The following is a 26,670-nucleotide window of genomic DNA, read 5'->3' as shown; positions in this document are numbered from 1 at the left end:
TGGGTCCACCATTTACGCTATCTTTTCTTTTTCTAACACCCTGTTCATTAAATACAGACAAGTCACCCTATGTTTGACGTCCTCTATCTTAAGCAAACTACAAGGTGAAGTGAGCGGGTTTTTCGAAAAACGATATCTGCGCGACAGCCGATGGAGCCGCAGGGGGAAAACCCGTGTGAAGACACGGCTTCGACACCCTACTACGGGCTGCCGTATGAGGAAGACCCCGTGCTGGTATAAGGCCAGCTTAATCAAAACAACTGATACCCTAACGAGCGGCAATTTTCCCGTGCGGGATATGGTCGCTCGTGCTGTATAATAAGAATTTTATTCTGGGATTGCTGCGCAGTGCTTGTCAGTATAACAGTAATATTAAAATAAAATCGTGGTCAGAATCGCATCAAATGGGATAAAATAGAGTTAGTATTGTGTCTTTTGCTAGGGATGAAAGTTTTGCGCAAAGCCAATATATGCGTATATGAGCTCTCGACACAGTTGCGTTTTTGCGCAGTGATACATTCGCTTGTCATTCACGCGCCAATTGCGATTCGATTTGCAATTGCGTGATCGCCGTTGTGTCCTTGGGAGTCGGTGCGTCCCTCACTGTCGAAGGTTAGTTTACCATAAATTGACGATAATGTCGTATTATGCCACATGATTGTGATTGAGAGACAATGTAGGACTTTAGCCTAATATTTTCCTTTGACTAAGATGTAATGATTGGTCTTGACACGTAAAGTAAGGAGCTTGGTACTTAAGCAGTGCCTACCTCCTACGTAGTACCTAACTACCTACCCATCTAGCTTATGGTGCAGGGAAGCCTACCTGCCGAGTTCCGCCCTTGAGTGACCGTTACAGTCCGAGCCTTTCTGCGCAAGGACTGGGTTTTGGTGTTGGGTGTGTTGCATTGCAATCCCTGCTTGCTGCTTGTACCTATCCCAGTTAGTACTAGGCTAGGTGGTCTACAGAAGTAGCTGGCAGGCATTGCCAGTAGGTAGGCAGTAGTAGTAGGCCTAGCTGAGTTTCTTAATGGAACAGATGGTGGTGTGTTTGGTAAAGGGATCAGTAGTCAAGTACCCGGTCTTAATACCTAGTACTGTTTTGGCATACCAATTTATACTAGTAGCCTGGTATTTCTATATACTAAGCATTCTGCGTCGTTACACGACTGTACCAACAGGTGTGATGTACCGACGTAATATAGAGTTCAAAGGTAAATAACATTATACGTAGTTACCGAAGAAATATTACTTTAAAATTCTTGTTCAGGAGGTAAAACTGCACACAAAAGCCACAAGTGCCATAGTCTATGTTGCTGCGGAATAATTGTTAGGCCTATATTACCTAGATCTACGCCTACTTTGGTAGGTATCACAAATTCACAGTTAACAACATTTTGCCGAGTATTGTTATCTACTACTACCTAGCTATATGGGTACTAGCTAGCCTGCATGTACTACCTAGCCTATATTTGGATTTGTTAGAAAATGGCGTAGGGGAAACATCCGAGTGGACTAGCTGATCCAGTCTTGCCTGCTTGTTGATCCACCCTCCAAAAAGTAATACCTATAACACGTCATGACACCGGAGATGGGCACCAGTCATGAGTCATCGGTGGTGGGAGCAACACCTCAAGACCTTTACTCTCCTTTCGAATTAAGCAAAAGTACTTTGTTCCTACACAAAATAAGGTAAACAACCGCTGACGATCCATCGTCATCGCGCTGGCCAGGCCTTATTCACTCGATATTTAATTGGTGAAACAAGAATACTATTACAACTTTAATCATACCATTCAAAAGATTGAAGTTTCGTCAACAACGTGGACTGGCCAACTCACTGGCTACCATGGCTAGGCCACCCTCCGTAAAAGTACTTTTAAAACGTCCTGACACCAGAGATGGTTATCAGTTATATAATGTGAGGACCAGAGATTAAGACAGGTAGCTGGGTACTGATGATTTATTTACAGACAAACTGAGTTGACATAGACAGGTGCGGACGGATATGTAGTGCAGTCTCGCACCGCAAACAGAAATGACTCCGAGACGGTAAATTTGTGTTTTCTTACAGACATTCATTTAGATATAATAAAGCGTACAAATAATGGAATTGCATGTGTTATACATCGGCGGAAAGGCCGCGGAACGCTCTATCGGATGGAAGTAAGAACAACGCGACTTGATGATTGGTTACAATGAAAATAGGGAAAAAGTGTTGTCCTTACAATAAGTTGTTGGTGGTGATAACAGGAGCTCAAGACCTCTACTCACATTTTGAAGTATTTTCTCCAAAGTTAGAAATTTTTAAGATTTAAATAGAGGGTAATGAAAAGGGTGACCAACGCAGTGCCCACAACCCCAAAACGCTTTTGAAGTTTTTACTTGCGAATCAAAAAGTTTAGAAGATTGCGCCATCTCGATGTTTGCAGAGTCGCTTGTGTCAACAAACTTCCCATTTCCTGTGCTAAATCCACACACCACTTGTATCCATAGACGCTGGGGCACTTTCATCACAACAATCGTAACCTCGACCTCTTACCAGCACTTAGGAGGAAACACCAGTGACTACCAACCCTTATCACGGTGGACAGGTCTTATTCACTTGATATTTAAATGGTGAAACAAGAATGCAATTACAACTCCAAGCATACCATTCCAAAGATTGAAGTTTCGTCAACATAATGTGATATATGAAAGCCCCATACGAACTAAAATAAGCATGTGACGCTCTTTGTAAAATATGTTTTCAAGGCAGTTTTGAAATCCAATATGGCGGCTACCTTGGGATGTACAGGTTCTGATCAGTGACAACCATATTTCCCAGCCTTCCGAGCACTCATTTGAACAATGTTAGCGTATATATGTAACGTTTATTGATCTTACTCAAGATTGCAGTTGTAATCAGCACAATAAAACTACATTTTGTTGCCTATATTAGTGAAAGTATGAAACTTGTTATTCCCGGGGTTATGGTTTGAACTGAATTCATTTTTACATTGTAATTGGTGGGTTTTATCCTTACTGCCATCACAACTGAAACTCCACAGTGCTTATTTGATTGTTATTATACACACTTTGGTCTCAATTCACTCCACATCGCACCCTAAACAAGTTGCTGTTGTTGGTTCCTAAGCGCTCGCACCACAAACACATATACGAACAGCAGACGACGAAACTGCAAAGTTTTATTCCCTAAATATTTTACTTTACTCGTTGTTTAGTTGTTCCGACACGGGATACAAACCTTTCGGTCCTTTTACAATAGGAAGGTTACTAGCAGCAGCTGGATAGGTCGTAAGCTTTCGAACAAGGGGTTCGGTAGTTAACTGCTTGTCTGACAGTGCGTGCGCCGCGCGACTGGGAGGTGAAGAACCACTTTTGCTTTCGGCCTGCTGGTGTTTAGACGTGCTCTTTATCGCTCTCTGCCCGCTTCATTGTCGTTTGCTTTTAGGGTAATTGTGTTTTCTCTTACTATATGTGTGTGTGTGTGTAAAAGTGAACTGTAAATATGCATATTAATTTTTCATATACACTTTGTTTATGATTATGGATCAAGGATCGATGTAATCTCGCGCCTCCTATTACCCGACGACTGTGCCCGGGGTTGAGGGGCGTAAATGTGGAAAATTGAGATTTTATACATTCAACTTACCTGTCAGATATATACTTAGCTATTTGACTCCGTCGTCCGACAGAAATTCGAATTTCGCGCACACGCTACCGGTAGGTCAGGTGATCTACTTACCTGCCGCTGGGTGGCAGGACTAGGAACCATTCCCATGTTCTATCATATTTTTCTGTCGGCCATACTGGCAACATCGTTGTGGGTATCTCCGGCTGGATTCGTATTTTGCATCGCAATTGATCTTCGTTTGGACTTCTTGGTGACGTAATTGCATTGATTGTACTGGCATACGCGATTATGGACCGTTTTTGGAATTTGATTTGGATTGTTCAACATGATGTCTGATTCTGGAAGTGTGGTGAGAATGTGTGTGAATGTGGGGTGTAAAGTTAGGATGCCGAAGGCATCGCTTGATCCTCATACTATTTGCAAGAAATGCAGGATGTTTGAATGTTCTTTTGATAATACTTTTAATGAATGCAAGGATTTGAGTGCGGAAGAATGGAAATCTCTAACTTCATACTTGAAGTTGGAAAGAGACAGGGTGAGGAGGTCTTCTTCCAAACCTTTGCCTAGTTCTGTATCTAGCGGGGTTATCAGTAAATATTATACCCCTCTTTCTCCTTTTTTACTGCCCCCATCTAATGTACCTGCTCCTTTATTAGATCCCACAGATTCGGCATCTGAGATTGCGAATCTTAAAGCCGCCCTTTGGAAAATGGAAACCAAAATGGCAGCCATTGAAGGTAAGCAGTGTGATTATAGTGCTGTGGATAGTGATATAAGTGTCCCCAGTGCTGTGGAGGGGGCGTTTGATTGTCTCCACAATGCTCCCAGGCCTAGACCTCTTTCAAGCTCCCAAGCCCAGAGGAGAAGGAATGTCGAAAGCCGTAAGGAGGTTGTGGAGGATCCCCAACAGTCAGACGTCCCTTCGGCATTTTCTGTATCGCCACAGAATGCCAGAGAACGCTACAGAAAAAGCGTTCTGCGTGAGTGTTTCTCCTCCTCGGAGAATTCTTCACCTAAAAGAGGTTGGAGATCGGCGGATCTTTCTCGCCCCCTGAAAAGACGTTTGGATGAACCCAGGATTACTTCGAGTCCTGAGCGTTTTCAAGAGGAGGACCATTCAGTAATTAAACAAGCAAAGAAGGTTATTCCTTCTCACACGGACTTATGGGAATCGGTTAAAGACCGATCTTCTACTCCTAGGGTAGACGATAATGAAAAAACTAACAGAATCCTTCGCACTATGCAGGATTCCATCACTTCTCTGGTGGGAGTTCTGTCAAGAGACCCTCCCAGAAGGAAAGACGATTTCCTGCCTATTAAGAAGTCTAGGCTGTCGAGGGTTCAGACTCGCCATCAAGATTTGTCATCCTCGGATTTGGAATCGGATTCATCAGCCTTGCATAGGCCGAGCAGATCCGTTCTCCTGTCAAGCGCAAGGCGCCAGACAGGAAAGTATCTCCTTTTTATACATTCAACTTCCCTGCCAGAATATATACTTAGCTATAGACTCCGTCGTCTCCGACAGAATTCAAATTTCGCGGCACACGCTACAGGTAGGTCAGGTGATCTACCGCCCTGCCCTGGGTGGCAGGACTAGGAACCATCCCCGTTTTCTAATCAGAATTCTTCTGTCGCCCGGACCATCAACATTGTTGTTGGTTCCTCTCGATTGGTTTTTCTTTTTTCACCGGCAATTGATCTTCTTGACCGACTTTTTGGTGACGTATCTGGATTGTTGGATTGGCATACGCTTTTGTGGACTGTTTTGTGGACTTGATTTTGGAATTTTCTTTAATAATGTCTGACTCTGGTATGGTTGTGAGACGTTTGTTGTGAATGTAGGCTGTAAGGTGAGGTTGCCGAAAGCTTCGGTAGACCCTCACACGGTATGCAAGAGGTGCAGGGAGTATGAATGTTCTTTTACAATACTTGTAAGGAATGTGAGAACTTGAGTGAGAACGAATGGAAGAATCTAACTAATTATTTAAAAAAAGTTAGAAAGAGAAAGAGTGAGGAAGGCTTCTCATAGAAGTTTAAGTAGTTCTAGATCTGAACTAATTCCAAGCTTGGGATCTTCCCCAAGGGTAAGTATTAGCTACTTCTCCTCCATTGCAGCCCCTTCTCCTATTGCAGAACCTGTAGATCCAGCAAAAGAACTTGCGGATCTAAAAGCAGCCTTCAAGTTGATGGAAAACAAAATGGCTGCCATACAAGGTAAGGCTAGTGATTTTTCAGTGGACAGTGATATGAGTGTCCCCAGTGTAGTGGAGGGGGCATCTGGTCGGGCTCAGCAACGCTCCCTAGGTCTAGACCTCTTCCAAGCTCACATGACAGAGGAGAAGGAATGTCGAAAGCCGAAAGGAGGTTGTGGAGAATCCCCACCGATCAGGTGTCCCCTTCGGCGGTTTCTGTGACACCCAGACTGCCAAGGACCGCTATTGTAAAAGCGTCCTACGTGAGTGTTTTTCGTCGTCGGGATCTTCATCACTGAGACGTGATTGGAGAGATTCAGATCGATCTCGGCCTCTCAAGAGGAGTTGGAAGGCTCCGAATATTGACTCGAGCCCTGAAAACTTCCCTGAGGAGTCTCCATCGGGAGTGAAGAAGGCAAGAAGAGCCATTCTTTCAACCAGAGTGAGAAGGAGGCAGGAGGTGGAGGCTATGGACTCCTCCCCACCCTCCTCCTTCCCCTCCTTCCAAAGAGGATAAAGAGGAGGCTACAAAGAGGTTCATGATGGCGATGCAGGAACAGAGTTTCGTCGTTTTGTAGGAGTCCTGTCAAAGGAGCCTCCTAGAAGGAAAGACACTTTCCTTCCTATTAAAAGATCCTCCAGACTTATGGAGGTATCTGCCTCCAGGATCGATACTCCTACTCGAGGTGAGGTTTCCACCAGTACGAACCTGGATGAACCGATCAGACGTCTGGCACCGGCCAGGAGTGAGGAGTCACCCAGGAGGCAGGAGCCAAGAGCCAGGAGTGAGGAGTCAACCAGGAGGCAGGAGCCCAGAGCCAGGAGTGTAGAGGCATCCAGGCAAGAGGCAGGAGCCAGGAGGCAAGAGCCTGGAGGCAAGAGGCAGGAGGCAGGAGCCAAGAGGCAGGCAGCCAAGAGGCAGGAGTCAGGAGGCAGGAGCAGGAGTCCAGAGTCAGGAGGCAGGAGGCAGGAGTCCGGAGTCAGGAGGCAGGAGTCAGGAGTCAGGAGCCAGGAGGCAGGAGTCAGGAGGCAAGAGTCAAGAGCCAGGAGGCAAGAGTCGGGGACTCGTTCCTGGAGGTTATGACTCTTCTCCAAACTAGGAGCTCCTCTTCCTTCAGAACATAGGAGGTCTTGGAAGGACTCTCCCTCCAAACGTGAACTTTCTCCTTCGTCTGATCGAGGGTTAGACGAGTTGTCTGATGACGAACCTCCCTGCTAATGAGGGACTTTCTAGTTATAAAGTCTTAGCCTCATTGTATTACTTCAAGAATTTTGGAGATTCTCTTAGTCCGGCGGCTCCTCCTTCTCCTTCGCTCGCTCTTTTGAGCTCGGCTACGGACAAAATCGTCGGCCTTTTTAAAAATGAAGCCTGCGATATCTATGAAGAAGGCACTCCATTCTTTAGATTCTTGGATGGACAAGAAGAAGGAGTTAGGAAAGACGGTATTCTGCATGCCTCCTTCCAGATTGCACGGAAAGAGAGGTATTTGGTATGGGACAGGAGAGACTATGGGTCTTTCTCTACCTGCCTCTGCAGATGCCGACTTTTCCAATTTAGTGGAGGCCTCTAGACGTCACTCCTTAGGATCGGTCAGAGCGACGTGGAGCACTTCAGAGTTGAACCACTTTCTAAAGGGACTTTTTGTCACTTTAGAGGTGTTCAATTTTCTGGATGGTCACTCGGAGTTCTGGCCAACAAATCTAAGGATCCGGAGTTTCTGAAAAACCCAGAAATTCTCCATAGCGTCCTGTCCTGCATGGACAAGGCAGTACAGGACGGTTCAGGGTGGGTGAAGTGGCTTCCCTTTTTGGTGCTGGTCTCCTGAAAAAGAGATCAGTTTTTGGATCCCTATTATCGAAAGGGGTTTCTCCGAGCCAGAGGACTGCCTTACTTTTCGCCCCTCTATATCGGATCATCTGTTTCCTTCTCAGTTAGTGAAGGATATATCTCGCTCGCTAACTGAGAAGGCGACACAAGACCTACTAACGCAAACGTCCAAGAAAGGACGCCCTGTAGTGTCGACGGTTAAGAAGGACTCTCGTCCTCCTCAGCAGCCCTTTCGTGGAGGTGCAGCGGCTCGTCCCCCTGCCAGAAAGAAGAGCTCTGAAAAGAGAGGAAGGTCTTCATTTAGGCCCTTCAAGAAATCAAAGTGACTTGTTGCTCCTCCAAGCACAGTGGGCGCCAGACTCCTGAACTTTGCAGGAGTATGGGCAAAAAAGGGGAGCCGACCCTTGGTCAGTGTCGGTCCTGAAGAAGGGATATGTAATCCCCTTCGACGACAGCCCTCCCCTAACATCTACGCCTCGGGAACTGTCAGCGAGGTACAGAGACCCGTTAATGAGAAAGACTCTCCTTCAAATGGTGGAGCAAATGTGGGAAAAAGAGGCCATCGAACTTGTGCAGGATCCACACTCCCCGGGATTTTACAATCGCCTTTTTCTAGTGCCAAAGGCATCGGGGGGTGGAGGCCAGTTCTGGACGTAAGCGCTCTGAATCGCTTCGTACAGAAAAAGAAGTTTCGCATGAAAGGCAAACGTCCGCCTCTGTAATGTCGGCTCTTCGTCCAGGAGATTGGATGGTCTCTCTGGACCTGCAAGACGCATATTTCCACGTTCCCATTCACCATTTGTCAAAGAAATATCTTCGCTTTGTAATAGGAGACAAGATCTTTCAGTTCAGGGCTCTGTGCTTCGGTCTGTCTACAGCTCCACAACGTATTCACCAACCTGATGCGAATGTAGCAAGATGGCTTCACCTAGACGGGGATGATACATCTCCCTCTACTTGGAGCGATCTGGCTGATCAGGGCCAAGTCGAAGATTCAGTGCTTGGAGGACTTAGAAGTAACAAGGAACATGATAGATTCGCTAGGGTTGCTCGTCAACCTCGAGAAGTCACAAACTGATCCCCAGCCAGAACTTGGTCTATCTGGGGATTCAGATGGATTCTCGGGGTTTTCGGGTATCCATCCTTCGCGAGAAAGAATCGCTCGAGGTTTGTCGAGAATCTCGAGCTTCTTAGAGAGAAAGAACAGCTCAGCGAGGATTACCTGAGCCTTTTAGGGACCCTGTCCTCACTGGAAAAGTTCTTCTCGCTAGGGAGACTTCACCTTCGCCCTCTTCAGTTTTTCCTCAAAGAGGTGTGGAGTGGAAGACGGGTCAACTCTCGGACATCTTCAACTTCCACAAGAAGTAAAAGATCATCTGAAGTGGTGGATCCCTCCGCTTCAAAAGAACGAGGGCGTATCGCTTGCTCTGCAGAACCCAGACCAAGTGTTATTTACCGACGCTTCGGAGTCGGGATGGGGAGCGACGCTAGGAGCAAGGGAGGTGTCAGGCACCTGGACAAGGAACAGGTGTCCTGGCACATCAATTGCAAGGAACTTGTGGCCATACACCTAGCCTTAAAGTTCTTCGAAGAGATAGTCAGAGACGGGGTGATACAGATAAACTCGGACAACACCACGGCTCTGGCTTACATACGCAAGCAAGGAGGCACGCACTCTTTCTCCCTCTATCAGTTAACAAGACACCTGTTAACCTGGGACGGAAGAAAGAGGCATAACTCTCTCACAAGGTTTGTTCAAGGGATCAAGAATGTGAGAGCGGACAGACTGAGCAGGAGAAATCAGGTCCTTCCCACAGAATGGACTCTACACGAAGAAGTGTGTCGAAGTCTTTGGTCCCTGTGGGGGGAGACCTCACATAGACCTGTTTGCGACGTTCCTCTCCAAAAGAATAGAGATCTTTTGCTCTAGTGGAAGATCCGAGAGCCTTCGCAATAGACGCGTTTCTCATGGATTGGTCGGGTGTGGACGCATACGCCTTTCCCCCGTTCAAAATCCTGGGGGAAGTGCTCAGGAAGTTCGTAGCTTCGAAGAGCACGAAGTTGACACTCATAGCCCCATTTTGGCCAGCCCAGGAATGGTTCACGGAGGTACTGGAGTGGATAGTGGACTTCCCCAGATCGCTTCCAAAACAGACCAGATCTACTCAGACAACCCCACTTCGAGAGGTTTCATCAGAACCTCCCAGGTCTCGCTCTGACTGCCTTTCGACTATCGAAAGACTTGTCAGAGCGAGAGGCGTTTTCTCGCAAGGCTGCGGGCTCGATCGCTAGAGCCCGCAGAGCTTCGACGAGAAGAGTATACCAGTCAAAGTGGGAAGTCTTTAGGAGGTGGTGTAAGGGTCAGAAGCTGTCCTCCTCCAGTACCTCATATAGTGAATATTGCCGATTTCCTCCTCTTTCTGAGAGAGGAATCACACCTATCTGTCTCGACAATAAAAGGATACAGAAGCATGCTGTCTTCAGTATTCAGGAATCGAGGCCTGGACATTGCTAACAACAAAGATCTACACGATCTAATTAGATCTTTTGAGGGACTTCGAAAGCAGCTACTCCTAGAACACCTAGTTGGAATCTAGACGTGGTCCTGAAATTCCTTTCATCGGATAAATTCGAGCCTTTACATCTGGCGTCCTTCCGCGACGTCACTAGGAAATGCTTGTTCCTGGTGGCTCTCGCTACAGCCAAGAGGACGAGCGAATTACACGCTCTGGATTCCACGGTGGGGTTCAAAGGAGATGCTGCCATCTGTTCTTTCCAGACAATGTTTCTGGCAAAGAACGAAAAAACCCGTCAAAACCGTGGCCCAGAAGTTTTGAGGTAAAAGGCCTATCTAACCTTGTAGGCAGAGAGATAGAGAGATCTCTCTGTCCAGTGAGAGCTCTTAAATATTATTTAGAGAGGAAGAGACAGATGGGAGCTTGTCAACAAGGTCTTTGGTGTGCGGTGAAGAACCCCAAAAGACTCATGTCCAAGAACGCCTTGGCTTTCTTTGTGAGAAGCGTTATTACGGACGCTCACAAGAACTGCTCGGAGGAATCCTTCGGTCTTCTAAAGGTCAAGACTCATGAAGTGAGGGCAAGTAGCAACGTCTTTGGCGTTCCAAAAGAATATGTCTCTAAAGAATATCATGAGACTACATATTGGAGGTGCAATTCAGTGTTTGCATCTCATTATCTGAAGGATGTGAGAGTGACCTATGAGAAGTGCTTCTCGCTAGGTCCTTTTGTATCAGCAGATACAGTACTGGGTCTTGGAGCAAAGACTGATCCTTAATTTTGTGTTTTATCGTACATAAACCCTCTTGTCAGATATGTGCTTGGTTTTCTATAAGCAAGCTCACTACTGTCGCACGGGAGCAGAGTGTCATTGCTGGTAGGGGATCAAGGGTATGTATGACTAGTAGGGGAGTACAAAATTTTTTTTTTGTATATTTTGTAATGAAAGTGTAATTATGTTCGAGTTTTTGGTTGTTTGTAAGGAGTTCGGGGATAACTCCTTACAATCTTAGAACTAACATGGATGTTAGGATCAGGTGATCGGGATCGGTTTTGTGCTTCCTTGAACAAGGTGTATTGTCATGTTAGTTGGAATAGCACCCAATGACAAAGGCCTTTAGGCTCTGCCGAGTAAGTGGATAAGACCCCATTGGCAGACCCACAAGAACTCTTAGCCATAGATCAATATCTCGCTGAGGCTCTTGAGGCTAAGCAGACTCCAAGGCAGTAGCCGCGAAGTCTTCAGCCTAATAAGGTAGGAACCAAGGTTTATTAATACCTACAAACATATGTTGTTTACCTGTCTATTTCAGTTGTTAGCTGTCTCTTACCCACCACAATGGGTGCTAATCAGCTAAGTATATATCGGCAGGGAAGTTGAATGTATAAAAAATGATATTGTCATGTTACAATAAAGTTTTGTACATGCAACTTCCCCGGCAGATATATACTTAGCTTATGTCTCTGACGTCCGACAGAAATTCGAATTTCGCGGCACACGCTGCAGGTAGGTCAGGTGATCTACCCCCCTGCGCTGGGTGGCAGGAATAGGAACCGTTCCCGTTCTAGAACCAGATTTTCTCTGTCGCGGTAGTGTCAACATATGTTGTTGCTACCTCCTGACTGATTTTCGTTTTTCATCGCCATCGATCTTCTGGGCTGTCTTTGCAGGGAAGTACTGGGTCTTTGGTTCGGCATACGCTTTTATTAACTTTTTAATGAATTTGGCTTCGAAAATTTCGAAGAATATAGACGTGTAACTACCGAAATTTTCGGTAGACACTACCATAGTTTGCAAGAAAGGGAAATATTAATATTTATCATTAATATGTGTAATAAGTGTTAGAATTGATTGAGGAAATATACTGACTTCCTACTTTAGGGAGTCAGTAAAGCATGTAACTAGATACGTTTCTTTTAAAAGTTTTTAGAAACTCGTACTAACGAGCAATTAGAGTATAACAGTACTAGTAGTTTTGCATCCTCATCACCTTCTTACTTCGCAGAAACTTCAAATTCATAATTGCAATTTGAAGACAAGGATTGTGGCTCAAAATGCGAGCTATTGAAAGGTAAGAAGTGATTACTAGTGTTCCCCATTGCAGTGGAGGGTGCGTTGATCGGCTCTGTCTCGCTCCCAGGCCTAGACCTCTTTCAAGCTCCCAAGCCCAGGGGAGAAGGAATGTCGAAAGCCGTAGTAAGGGGGTTTCAGAGAATCCCCACCGGTCAGGCGTCCCCTCGGCAGGTTCTGTAGAGCGTCCCAGACTGCCAAGGATAGCCATTGAAAAGGCATCCTTAAAAAAGTGCGCTCTTCATCACATCCGAAAAAGACGAAGAATGTATATGTTTTGATGATCTAGCGCGTTCTCTGAAAACTAAGAGAACCACTGAGCAAGAGCCAGCCAGGAACTTAGGAAGCCGCGTTCCAGCAAGCTAGCGTGAGCCACGTTCCAACAGCCAGCAGCGAGCCGCGTTCCAGAAAACAGACTAGCGCGAGCCGCGTTCCTACAACCAAACGCGAGCCGCGTTCTAGAAAATTTTTTGATTCTGGCGCAAGGCGCTTCAAAGAGACGAAGCGCCAGCCTGGCGCAAATTGCAACAGAAAAACAGACGGCTAGAGCAAGGAGCCTTATAGTTACAGTGGCAATCAGAACGATCCTTCCATTGAACGTTTCCGGGGGGCAAGAGGCTCTTTCTAAAAGGGGTCTAGTAGGCGCTCGGAACTATCAGGGCGCACGGGACCTTCCACACAAGCGAACGTTCCAGGAGCGAGTCTCCTTTCTAGCGTGCGGAACATTCCAGGCGCGCGGAACTATCCAGGCGCTAGGCGCAAGGAGCCAGGCGCCAGAATATTCCAAATCTTCTTAAGGAGAGAGAGGTCAGTCGCGAGGCTCCTCTTTGAGTAATGCGGACACACTCCTTCATTCATGCTCTTCCCTCGTTATGAAGAGGCAAGCGCTTTGGAGTTTTCTTATAAGAATCTCATCGACGTTTGCGTATGATGGCGGATAGGAAATATCTACTTCCTTCCGTAAACCCTACAGACGAACAGGAATTCTGTCTCTTCCGCGATTTATGAGGAAATCACGAGATTTAAAGAGTTCCTGGATTAACTTCCTTCCTTAAGGAGATATATATACTCTTTCTATCATTCTATTAACGAAAAGAACGAAGACAGTAAAAATTTTTCCTTTATCTGCCTCGGCAGGGAAAGAAGGTAGTTGAGTATCTGCTGTATGAGAATACGATACGGCAAATCACACATACCGTAGTTACTTCTTTGTAGAGCAACTCAATTATCAGTATCCTTCCAGGAATTTCCTAGGAAGGACTACGCTTAAAGGGATTGTTAAGACAACAATACTTAGCTTCTAGATTTATCGAAGTCTTGTTTCGCTTAAATATGCATTAATAAGAACTTCCTGAAGTTCGATAATTTTGTAAGATTCCTTTATTTAATGGAGTAGCTGGCAACTCTGGAAGAGTAAGGCCAGACGGCTAACGGAGACTGCTATCGCGCCTTAGAGACCAACGCAGTAACATGTAGGTGTCGGTCATGAGTGGTTGGTTACATGTCTTCTCTCCTGCGGGATGGAATAACTAACCGTGTCTCCCCTACAATCGCGGTTTTAGCCTCTGATTGAGGGGATAGTTAAGCAAACATAAATAAAATATTGTCTGCCTTTTGCTAAGAAGCTTTCAATAAGAAAGATATTACAACCTTTCAATGCTGTTTACCGTAGGTAACATTATTAAAGGATTCTAACGCAGCGGAACTCTATATTATATGATGCTCTCATGCTTACGAAAGCATGGCTTATTAGAGTACATGCTTAGTGAGAAGATGAATGTAGTAGAAGAGAATTCACTTTAAGACTACGGTATGGTCAAGTCTTATGCGCCATACCGAGGTTAACTACAGAATTCCTAGTATCCTTACAAAGGTTTCCTAGATTAATGCTGTTTACCACAATGTGACAGTATTATAAAGGAGTCTAATACGGCAGAGCACGAAATAATATAATTCCTCTCATCCTTTCGAGAAACGCACACAACCTTTTTAGAATCGGATATTGCTCAAGAGAAGATGGGTGAGTCGGATGGGAAACATTTCTCTTAGTGGCAGAAGTTGTTTCCCTGAATGGACTATACTACGTATATAAAAGTTTTTTCTACTAAGAACGGAATTAACACGTGAAGGATGTCGGGTACCATAAGGGCACAGATGTTCTGGCACATAACCTTAAAATGAACTAGAAGGAAGCGCCAGCCTGGCGCAAAGCGTCAGAAGCGCCAGCCTGGCGCAAATTGCGCCAGAAGCGCCAGCCTGGCGCAATGCGCCAGAAGTACCATCCAAGATATTTTCTCGTTTTAGCGAGTTATTAACCTAAGAGTCCAGTAGTGGTTGGTTTGGTGTTTTGCTTCTCACCTCGGTGGTCGCGGGTTCGATTCTCGGCCATTCCATTGAGAGTGAGAGATGTGGATTTCTGGTGATAGAAGTTCACTCTCGACGTGGTTCGGAAGTCACGTAAAAACACCATACAAACAAAACAAACAAACCAGTAGCCTCTCGGAGGCTCGGTAACGGCAAGATTCGTTCCTGATTTCGTTACCCATTTAATCGGAAAGGGGTCGCTTACAAGGAATGATGAAATGATTTTTTTAATCACTTAGGCCAATTCCACGACTCTCTCATATCGCAAAGAGCATCGAGAATCTCTTTTTCGCCCTCTGTCGCGTTAACAAAAGAGAACCTATTTGGGAACAGACACGGAACGTAACGATCCTTAAAGGTTCGATGCAAGATTTTGCATGTCCGTGAAAACCTTCTCGATCGAAAGATAATAACTGTTAACGTATGTCTAACATTTATTGAAAAGAGTTGTGAGAACCTGCGGAAAGTCTTCTTCATAGATCTCTTTGTAAGGTAGAAGACGAACAGGCTTCCTTTAGACTGCTTCTTTTTCCTCGAACCAAGAGAGGTAGCAATATAAGACATCTTTAAATTTAAAGAAGGGGAATAAAACTTTAGCCTTTTTTCCCACCCCTAGTTATAAATTCTTAACAGATATTAAGATAACTGGGCGTCAAAGGAAGAGAGGATGTATGCCTCATTTTGGCCTTAGAGAGGTTGGATTCACAGAAGTCACGTTCTTCTCACAGCATGTTTCGTAAGGCTTTTCCAAGAGTATCTGGATATTCTATCAGAATCTATTATAAATAGACCTATAAAACCTCTCCACTCTGAGTCTGTCCGCGTGGCAGACTGACCAGAAGTGGACATGAATGAGAGGTTTTTTCAAGGTAAATGACAATAGTCATGGCTAAGACATAGAATTGCTGCAGATCGTGCTAGATGGAATGAGGAAACTGTCCTCTTCCGATACCTCTGTGAACCACATAGCGAGGTTTTTTCTTCACTTTCAGAGGGAAGAATCACCTATGTATATATCTGCTATCAAAGAACGCAGTAAAAGGCCATACTCTGTCTCTACAAGGGGAATTAGAGATAACAGAGGATAAGATCTTCGGGATTTATACGATACCGCAAATACGACAAGAGTAGGATATCATGTACTTCGAATGGGATTTTTTTTTGTGGCCACAGATTCCGTGTTCCGACAAAAATGGAACTGCTCCTCATCAAACTTCTTTGAGGAAGTTATGAAGGAATTCTTTGTTTCTCTTAGCCCTAAACGACCAAGAAGACAAGTGAATTTTTGTGCATTGGAATCTCGCATCAGATTCAATGGAGACTCGGCAATGGGTTCTTGCCAGCATAGTATGTCTGGCAAAAAGAACTAAATCCCTCTATTCCTGACGCAACGCTTTCAGATAGAAGTTTAGTTGCCCCAGGCAGGGTACTTACATTTTCATCTACAGAAGAAGAGATGGTTTAAAACGTTTGCCTACAGAGTCTTCGGGGGGTGTGATGAGGGCTCAAAATGCTTCCCAGAAGGTAGTCAGAAGAATACAATAAGAGCTAGAAATCAGGGTTCCCCCCAATTTCAGCTCAGTCTCTCCTTCGACTTCCAGACTCCTTCCTTCCTTCGGGCAAGGATAGGGAAGATTCTGCAACGAGGAACCTCATCAACATGTAAGAAGAGATCTCGTTAGCAAAAAAGAAGTGTTCACGAAGGATCCTCCTCGGAGGAAGACTCGTCTCTCTCGTATTGTTAGATATCCTGTCGTTCTACTGGGTGTAGCTGACTAAAATCACCTCCCCTTGCCAGGGGCCAAAAGCTCAAAAGGGGAAGAATTTCTTCCACCCTTCTCCAGTCTCCTGATAAACTATGTGGTTGTTCAGGACTCTCGGACAATGTAGCGCCAGCCAAGCGCCAAATGCCAATACAGGCGAAAAACGCCAGAGGCGGACAGTTCCAAGGAACTCTGTCATGGCCGGATACTGAGAAGGAGCGGGCCTCCAACCTGGCGCAAATGCGCCAGAGGCGAACAAATCGGACAGATATAAGAGTGTCCGATGTGGACATCGCCAGACAGCTAGAGACTCTTCCAAGCTCGAAGCTCCAGCAAGTGTGGAGGAGCCAAGCCAGGCGCGAGGCGCCAGCCAGGCTCTAGGAGCCAGCCAGGCTCTAGGAGCCAGCCAGGCTCTAGAAGCCAGCCAGGCGCCATCAGGTGCCAGGCTCCTTCAAGGCTAGGCTCCAGTCAGGATTGAGGATCCATCCAGGCGCAAGGCTCCTTCCAGTAAAGAGAAACCTAAAGCTCTGTCATGTAAGAGGGCTAGTCCCCATTGATATGATACAGGTAAGGCTCTGCCATGTAAGTGGGTCAGCCCCCATTGGCACGATCCGAGAAGGCTCTGTCGTGTAAGCGGGCTAGCCCCCATTGACATGATCCAGAAGGGTTTGTCAGTCATAGGTCCCTACCTCGCTGAAACTCTTGAGGCAGGCAGACTCATAGACAGTAATCATGAAGTCTTCTGCCAAGCTCCAGGCGCAAGGCGCCAGCCAGACGCAAGGCTCCAGCCAGGCGCGAGGCGTAGCCAGGAGGGAGGAGCCAATCAGGCGCCAGCCAGGCGCAAGGCTCCAGCCAGGCTCTAGGCGCCATTCAGGCGCAAGGCTCCAGCCAGGCGCGAGGCGCTAGCCAGGCTCCAGGCTTCACCCAGAAGAGATCTATATCAAAGAATGCCCTGGCCTTCTTTGAGACAATGTGATCTCCTAAGCACTTGACAAGTGCATTGATGATTCCTTCAAACAGCTGAGAATTAAAAGCGCATGAAGTGCGAGCTTTTCTGTATTCTTGTTCTTCCTTAACAATATGTCATAAGGACATATTAGCTGTCACATACGGGAGATGCAACTCTGTGTTGACTTCCCATATCCGAAGGATGTCAAGATAACCCACAAGAGATCCTTCTCTCTTGGTTGATACGTGTCTGCGGATACATTGCTGGGGATAGGGAGCCGATACTGATCCTTAACTAGTGAGTTAAATTTTAGTTAACGTCGTGTTTTTTTCTTTGGGTTGTTTGAAAGGAGTTTGGGGATAACTCTTTTCAACTTAAGCACTAACCTCGTGTTAGGATCAGGTGATCGGGATCGGTGTTGTGCTCCTTAATTATGCCACTAGGCATAGGGATATTGTCATGTAAGAGGCTCTGTCGAGTAAATGGATAAGACCCCACATCGACAGACCCACAAGAACTCTTAGCCATAGGTCGCACATCCTCGCTGAGGCTCTTGAGGCGAAGCAGATTCCTAGGCATTAGCCATGGAATCTTCCGCCTGAACAAGTAGGAACCAAGGTTTTATTTATTTATTACCTACAACGTATGTTGTTTACCTGTCTATTCAGTAAATAGTTGTCTCTTACCCACCACCAAGGGTGTCAATCAGCTAAGTATATATCTGCCGGGGAAGTTGCATGTACAAAAATGATATTGTTAGAATACAATAAAGTTTGTACATACTTACCCGGCAGATATATACGATGAATGGCCACCCAGCCTCCCCTCAGGAGACAGGTGGAAGAGAAAATCTGGTTCTAGAACGGGAAACGGTTTCCTATTCCTGCCACCAGCGGCAGGGGGGGGGGGTAGATCACCTGACCTACCTGCAGCATGTGCCGCGAAAATTCGAATTTCTGTCGGACGTCAGAGACATAAGCTAAGTATATATCTGCCGGGGAAGTTGCATGTACAAAACTTTATTGTATTCTAACAATATCATTTTTATACATACTTACCTGACAGATATATACGATTAATGGCCCACCCAGCCTCCCCGCAGGAGACAGGTGAAGAGAAGAATTTGATTAGAAAACGGGGATGGTTCCTAGTCCTGCCACCCAGGTCAGGGCGGTAGATCACTGACCTACCTGTAGCGTGTGCCGCGAAATTTGAAATTCTGTCGGAGACGACGGAGTCTATAGCTAAGTATATATCTGTCAGGTAAAGTATGTATAAAACTTTATTGTAACATGACAATATCATGTTTTTATCATGAAGCGCCAGCCAGGCACGACTGCGCCAACGAAACGCGTAGAGCCATTCCAGGCGAACGAGACGCCAGACAAGAGCAGTCGAGTTTTCTAAACGCGAAGGTCAGCCAAGCGTGAAGCGCCAGCCAGACGCGAGTCGCCAGTCAGGCGCGTCAAGCATTCCAAGCGCGAGACGTCAACCAGAAGCGTGACGCCAGTTTGGATCGAGGACGCCAAGAAGGCGCGAGATTCCAGACAGGCGTGTGACGCCAGCCAGAAGCATGACGCCTCCCACAGGAGCGAAGGCGCCAGGCCAGAGCTCCAGGACGCTGCGAGGCGCGAGACGTCAACCAGAAGCGTGACGCCTCATCGGAGAGAAGCGCGAGGACGGGCTCCGAGGCAGCGTGACGTCCAACCAGAAGCGTGGCGCCTACAGGAGAACGATGCGCCAGGCAAGCGCGAGGACGCTGCAAGGCAAACCGCGACGGAGCGCCAGCCAGCGTCGGGACGACGCCTCCCAGAAGCGCGAGCGTCATCAAGACGCGAGGATCATGACAGGCGCGAGACGCCAACAGACGCGTGATGCCTCCAAGGTTTTAAAGCGCCAGCCAGGCGCGAGCAGCCTACCAATGCGCGAGGCGCCGACTAGGCATGACCCAGTCAGACGCGAGGTTCTTACTAGTTGTGGGGACGTTATTGTTTCTATAGTCCTTCCCCTACTAGAAGCATTTCTCCTAGAGCTACTTCTCTTGATAGAGAATCGATCAGAAAGAGTGATCTCCTTCTACCTTGACCTTGAAGAGGTTTCCTGAAGAAGAAGTTTTCGACCAACGCCCCCCCCCCCCCCCCCCCCCCCCCCCCCCACCAGGGACTGTGGCAATTATAAAGTTTTAGCTCGTTACTCTTAAGGGGGGGGGAGTTTGGGGACCATCTTGGAGTCCTGCGGCTCCTCTTCTCCCGAGTTTGGGGATCGCTGTTTTCGAGCACTTTTTTGAACAAAAAACCCTGAAATCCTCGGCTTTCTTAAAGATGAAGCCTGCGATCTCAATGAGAAAAGCCTCCAGTCTTTGGATTCTTGGCTTTTATCTAAGAAGGAAACACTTAGAACTGTTTATTGCTCTCCTCCTCCAAGCTGACAGGGAAGAGAGGCATATGGTATAAGACGGAAGAGGCTATGGGCTTGTTGCTACCCTCGTCTGCAGATTCAGATTTCTCGAGTCTTGTAGAGTCAGAGAAGACAGTCTCTCAATTCGGCAAAGGCGTCCTGGAGTATGTCGGAATTAGATCAGCACCTTAGGGAATTTTTCACGTCTTAGAGGTGTTTAACTTCTTGGATTGGTCACTTGGGGTGCTGGCTAAGAAGACGAGTGAGCCAGATTTTCTTGATCCAGAAACTTTGCACATCCAGAAACTTTGCACAGTGTCCTATCTTGCATGGATAAGGCTGTGCAAGATGGTTCTGGTGAGTTAGCGGCACTGTTTGGATCTCGAGTTTTAAAGAAAAGATCTCTTGTTCCGATACGTAATACAAACCATCGGTCCTTTAACAATAGGAAGTAGCTAGCGGCAGCTGGAAACGGTCGTAAGCTCGAACAAGGGAGAACGGTAGTTAACTGCTTGTCCGACAGTCGCGCAGCCTTTTGCTTTCGGCCCGCGGGTGGTGAAGGACGTGTTCGTCATCGCTCTCTGCCCGCTTCATCGTCGTATGCTTTGTTTTATATTGTGTTTTCTACTAATGGTTTGTTTGACTTGAAAATGAAACTGTAAGTACACTGTTTTCATTTTCATTACTTAATTATATGAACCAACATGGAGCTATCGCCGTAGATGCGGCGATTTCCTCTCTTTTCATGAATTGAACCCTTGAATTATGTCTCGGTGCCGAGGGCGGGCGCGCTCGCGCCGAGTCATGTATTTTGGGCGAAAGTGTGTAATTGAAAAATGTAAGTACTCTTTTCATTATATTTTTGTTTTGCCCTGTGCGTTCGTTGCCGAGAGCGTGATTGCAGTATTCTTTCATTTTCATTTATTTTATTTGCATAAATTTTAATTGGATCAATTTTTCGCTCTCTACCGGGAATTGATCCTTACGATTATTTTCTGTGAAAGTGAAATCGCAAGTGCAGTATTCTGTTTCATTTTCATATATATATTTTATGATAACATATATTATTATGGATCAAGTTTCCGCTCTTACCCAGGAATTGATCTTTCCCCTTTAAGTTCTAGATGAAGTGAATCGCAAGGCAGGGCAGTATTCTGTTTCATTTTCATATTACTTTTCACTGCTGTGCGGGGGTGGGGGAAGCGAAGGTCTGCCAGGAAGTCGTCGGAAAGCTCTCCCGCGACTCCCTTGGTATCCGATTCTTCGTCTTCTTTCCTGCCCCCCCGCTCAGCTTCCTCGTTGTATTTTGTATTTGGGGTTGGGGGTTCTTCCTTGCGTTCGGGGTGGGGCATGTCTTCCCCCCACCCCGTGCGTGAGGGAACCCCTCTTACTAATCTATCGTGCTACCGCAGGTGCTACATCCGTGGGCGACGACCTTGGACAGGTATGGACCACCGCGGTCGGCAGGGCGGGTGCCTATAGCATACCACGGGCGGTGCTGCCAGCGTCTAGCGATGGTCTGGGGCTGGTCTCCACTAACTACCATCGGCCGCTGCTATGCTGCCTCCACCCCCCCGCCTGGTCTACACTCCCCACCCATGCTGTGTCGGTGACGCCGTCTGCTGCTACTAGGGAGGCCGCCGCCGTACGAGGGGGGTTGCCGCCGCCGCCTGTTTTCTTCGTGTTGCCTGCCCCAGACTTCCGCTGTTCCAGCAGCTGCCCCTGGACCGCCGTCAGTACCCAGGTTCCCGCTGGCTGCCGATGATTCTACGAGGCGATCGCTGGCCTGCCGTACCTGCCGCTGATGTGACCGCGCTGGCTTGGCTGTCCCTTCTGGTGCTGCCGCTGCCGCTGTTCCTGCCCCCTCCTGAGCTGGTTGCTGTTCCTGTCGCTCCTGGTTCCTGAGCCTGTCCCTGCTGATCCCTGCCCACGGTGTTTCTTCCCCAGTCCAGGTCCTTCCGGACAGGTGCAGTCGGCCGTGTTGCTTCGGCAATAGCCCGCTCCGGACTGGATGGGAGGGACCTGACGACTGTCTGCGTGAGCTGACGAAGAAGAGAAGGTGTCATCTTCGTCTTCATCGTCTGCTGCTGCCTCTTCCCTTCGACTTCTAAGGCCCCATAAGACCGAAAGAAGAAGAAGGCTGCCTCCCCCCCTAAGAAGTTTCCTTCGGGAACTTAATAAGGGGCCTGTCCCCACCCCGGTGGACGGGGGGGTCCTTCTGCTGTCCTCCTGCTCCTTCGGGAGCCCGGGGCCCCATCTCCCCTTCCGTAAGGAAGAGATAGACGGGGACCAGAGGAGTATCGGTAGCTCTGGTATTTCCTCGCCTGGTGCTAGCGGGCGATGCCGCTACGCCAGGTTCCGGCTCGGTCTCTCTTCGAGGGAGATCCCGAGTACGCCCTCCTCGGGAGACCGTACAGCCAAAGTTTCGGCGCCAGAGTTCGCTCAGCGCCAAGGACCGCGGCACGGAGCAGAAGGCTGGTGAGAGCCGCTCAGGTGACTCTCGCCATGGGCCAGCGGCCGCTCTCGCAGCGACCAGTGGTAAACCCGGATTTCCCCCCTAAGAAGACTCCTTCGGGACTTCTAAGGGCTCGTTCCACGCCGTGGGACGGGGGGGGGGTTGGGGTTTCTTTCTTTCCGGTCCTCCTGCTCTTTCGGGAACAGGGTGTTCCGTCTCCTCTTCCAGAGGAGAAGATCGGGGACCAGAGGCGTACCCGACTACCACCAGTACTTCCTCGCCTGGTGTTTGCGGCGCTGCTGCTACGCCAGGTCCGGCTCGGTCTCTCTCCGTTTGCGAGAAATTCCGAGTATACGATCTCCCGCGGAGAGCGGTTATAGCCAAATTTTGGCGCCAGAGTTTCGCTCGTCGCCAGGACCGCGGCACGGAGCAGAAGCTGGTGAGAGCCCGCTCATGTGACTCTCGCTAGGCCAAGCGGCCGATCTTGCAGCGACCCAGCTGGTAACCCTGGTAGACGTGACGGTCTCGACCAGCCAACGGGCTGAGGCTGGGGAGGTACGGTCCCCCCTGACCAATCGGTACCAGCCTTGGCTGAGGTACCAGGGCGGTTTTGACGCGCCTGAGACGCTCACTGTCAGTCACCGCGAAAACGAGACCTCTGCAAGTCACCTGACCCGGGGCTGCTCCCCACAGGGAGGACCGCGCGGATAGGGCGACCAGCAGCAGCTACGTCTGACGTACGGGGACCGGGGGGGGGGTCGACGTGCCTGTTCGAGGCGGGCTCGCACAGGTGAGCAGCACGACAGCTGCAGATCCGAGGGCCATTTGGACCGCGGTTGCGGTGATCGGCTGGCAGAACCCCCCACGTCGCTGGGGGGGGGGGGGGGGGGGTCCTGCCAGCGAGCAGTCGTCAGTGTCAGTCTGTCTCTAACCAATACTTAAACTTCCTTCGGGGTACGCCCGGGAGAGAGCGAGGGTAGCTAGAGTGATCGTGAGGGGGAGCCGTGCGCGCTCACGATCCGTCACGACGCCGCGACGTGCCAGGTATGGTCGTTAGGACCAGCCAGGACGTACGCCGCAAGTGATTGGAGGCGACCGTCAGGGGGGGGATGGGGGGGGTAGCGTCAGTCTGTCTCTCGATACCTTCAAACTTCCTCGGCATACGCCAGGAAGAGCGAGGTATATAGACGGGATCGTGAGAGATGCGCCGCTCACGATCCCGCACGACGCCGCACGTGGCCAGGTATGGTCTTAGGGACCAGCCAGGACGTACGCGCAACTGATTGGAGACACCGTCAAGGGATCTGTTGCTGGTCCTTCTTCTGAAGGAGGAGGGTCTTGGGAGCTGGCTCTTGTTGGAGGGGACTGGACGGTCCTACTCCTCAAGACGCTGTAATTCCCGAGATTCAGTGTAACTTTGCCCAGGTTATGCACTGATTCGTCCAGCACAACGACCTGGGAAGGATAGCCGCTCCACGGCTTCAAGTCGTTCTCGAGCCCGAGTAGGAACCAGATAAGAGCTTCTCGACCTCGGTTCTGAACCAGGAGAGCCTCTCGTCTCCGGACGAGAAGGCTCGCTCAGGTCTAGCCAGTCGGGGGGGGCAAAAAAAAAAAAGCTACTCCCTCCCTCTGCCTTTTCAGAGTATTACAGCTCTTCCCCCCCCCCACCCACCCCACCCACCCACCCACCCCACCCACCCACCCCTTCCGTCCTCCTGAGAGGTTTCGATCTCGACGAGGATGGAATGAGTCAGAGGACGGTTTGGCTCTCCTGTCAAGTGTGTGATCAGCCCACCCAGACGAAGTTCACAGTGGTGGACAGATGCTTACCTACAGCACGAGTTCGTGACCCTCCTCGGGGGGAAGGGGGGTGGGAGGAAGGCCGGCGATGCGCTCCTACTCTTCCTCCAATGCTAGTTGTTCCATTGGGAAGGCGAGCGAGTAATCCAATTGTCCCCATTCCCCATCTTTTTCCTTACGGCTGTACGAGGGAAATGGGAGGGATCCTACAGAGATTTCTCTGTAGGATCCCCCAAGTTGGGGGACTGCGCATACCGGGGGGACCTTTCGGTCCTACCTGACGTAAGTCCCTCCGGGTCGTTGAGGAGGGATCCCTGCCCCATTTTCTCGATTTCTACGGGAATCGAGAGGACCACCAGCCAATATCGTTTGACGAATTTCGGTGGGGGTTTTAGCAGAGTGCTTAGAATTCTACGGAATTTCTAGTGCATTTCAGTGTTCGAGTTTTTTACGATCTCCAAACACTTAGGCGAGACCACGGTCAAAGTGAGCGAGACGAGGAATCCCCCTCCCCGATAATTGTTACACGATAATCGGGAACCTCGCCTATGCTCGAATTCCTGGAATTTCTAGATTGGGAAGAAGGACTGCCTGCTGAAAGAAAGACTCTCTCACAGTAAGGCGACCAACCTGGAATAGAGAAGAAACGGGACGGGAACATCCAGTGGTTGGCTTTGAACTATCGTCTTAGTTATTCTGTTCACCATTGAAGCTTTCCTTCGAGGAAGACTTCTCCTTCACTCTCTTTGATAGAGATCGAGGTGGTCTCGATCTCCAATCATTATTTTGTTTTTCTTGAAAGGAAAGAATTTAGGATGGAGATCGTTGTTCAGAATCCTACAAATATACTAGTAATATTAAACCTCGCGACATGATTCTGCAAGCAGTTGAATTGTCCGAGGGGTAGGCGCAAATCCTAGTTTACTCTACGGATTGCGACTTAGACGAGAGTATTCTAATTGAACTGCAACTCGGGGTTGCCTGCAACATCCCAGGAGTTTTCCAGTTTCAATTTTTTATATACTTATGGTTTTGTCACGACACACCATTTCAGCTTTTGTATTTACCGAAATTCGTTTCGCCAAATATAATTGCTCGAGCATATCTTTTTATGCTCGGGGTGGTTCTAGCCGAACGCATTCCGTCGTGGAAAGGATTTACTTGGCAAACTCAGGATGACGAGTCAGCGACAGCTACTGCGTATTTGAATTGCCGAGGCATTTCAGTACCAGTTGCCACTGGAGATGCACGGTTGGTTATGTCTTTCTCTCTCTTTGATTGAATTACCAACCCGTATCTCGCCCAAACAATCACGGACTTAAGTCCTCTGATTAACGGGGATTTCTCGCTACATGAATGACCATCTACTGCTGTGACGCTCGAATTCAATCGCCTTCAGCATTGGGAGAATTTCAACAGATATCTCTTCGAACTTTCATCTTTCTGTTTACCGCAACGGTAACAGAATTCGTAAATAGTCTCTGCTGCATCGCACTTGGCGATAATGCGAATGATTTTTTGCGGAATCTGAGTTTGTCCTCAAAATATCTCTTACAAGTATTCGTAGGGTGTGCAATTATTCATTGTTCCACCCCGGATTAGCAGTGTATTGAAAGAATCGCCTACTCCCACACCTGCCAGCTCTACTTCCAACGTTCAGCCCATGAGAAGCAGTTCTTCAGGTGGCTCTCCCCTGTTTTATTACTGAAGAAACGCCCCGCTTTCATTGCAACTACGACTTCTCACGGACAGCAATGAAATAGCGGTTAGCGTTTTTTTCAGTCATTTGTAAGCACGGTTATGAATCTTGAGAATCCTTCTCTCGATTCATCTGTGAAGACGTAGGTTGCATTCAATGTCTACCTTCGTCTTCAACGGCACATAGTGGTTGTTTCCTCCTTAGCTAAGATTCAATAACTATGAGAATGTCTGCCTTCAGGGACCTCGGTCTAGAAGGCAATTGACTTTCGCCTGTTGGGCATATGCCTTAAGAGAATCATCACCTCACCGTCCGGCATAGGTGGCAAACAAATACTATTTGTTTGGTCTCTAGGCATAACCTTTAAAGGGCGAAAGTCACGTGACTTACTCGGATGCTTGAACAACTTGCCTCCTACCGAACGCAGTCAGTCGGCAACTGTCAAGAGCGCCCGAGTCAGTTACGAACTACGCCGTTGACTTAGTTCGGTTGTTACAGAGCAATCAGTACTTCGTCTTAATAGCTTGTCACAGTACCCATACCATCGACACCCACCATGGAGTGTCGGTGTCCTATCCACTACTGAGAAATTCGCTGCATGGGGATAGGAGGATGCGAGACTCTTCGTTGCAGACGGACAGACCAGTATGGGTACTGGACATCACCAAAGTCGAGAAGAGGGATAGGTCATGCGACTATTCCCTTCTTTTCCTCTGAGGAAACTGCATGACTTCTCCTGCGAAGTCAAGCATCCAGGGGATGGGGATCCGTGACGCTCGATTTCGTACCGAACTTCGTAGCGAAGACTCAGAACACTTCTGTCTCTGACGATCGGTTCGAGTCGTTCACAATCCCCTCCCTAATGGACTTCGCCTTCGATGCGAAGGAGATGCTGCTTTGTCCGCAAGAACTTCTCCGTGGCGCAGGTACTGAAGGCAGGGGTCTGGTCCAACCAGACCACATGCACCTCCTTCTACCTTCGGGATATTGCCCACAGGTC

General features: G+C 48.2%; 1 protein-coding gene across 2 annotated transcripts in view; it reads left to right on the top strand.

The window, feature by feature from the left end:
• The first annotated feature begins 459 nt into the window (after positions 1-459).
• Positions 460-26,670, top strand: part of LOC135220847 (centriolin-like) — a 601,514-nt gene continuing 575,303 nt past the window's right edge. The window contains exon 1 of one of the 2 annotated variants that reach the window (XM_064258407.1): positions 460-612. The gene's annotated coding sequence lies outside the window, so the exon portion shown is untranslated. Of the gene's footprint in view, positions 613-864; positions 995-26,670 lie in introns of those variants that run through there. The other variant, XM_064258408.1, reaches the window with a different exon arrangement.

Source organism: Macrobrachium nipponense, chromosome 2, assembly GCF_015104395.2.
Source record: "Macrobrachium nipponense isolate FS-2020 chromosome 2, ASM1510439v2, whole genome shotgun sequence".
NCBI lineage: Eukaryota > Metazoa > Arthropoda > Malacostraca > Decapoda > Palaemonidae > Macrobrachium > Macrobrachium nipponense.
This window is presented reverse-complemented; position numbering and strand designations above follow the sequence as displayed.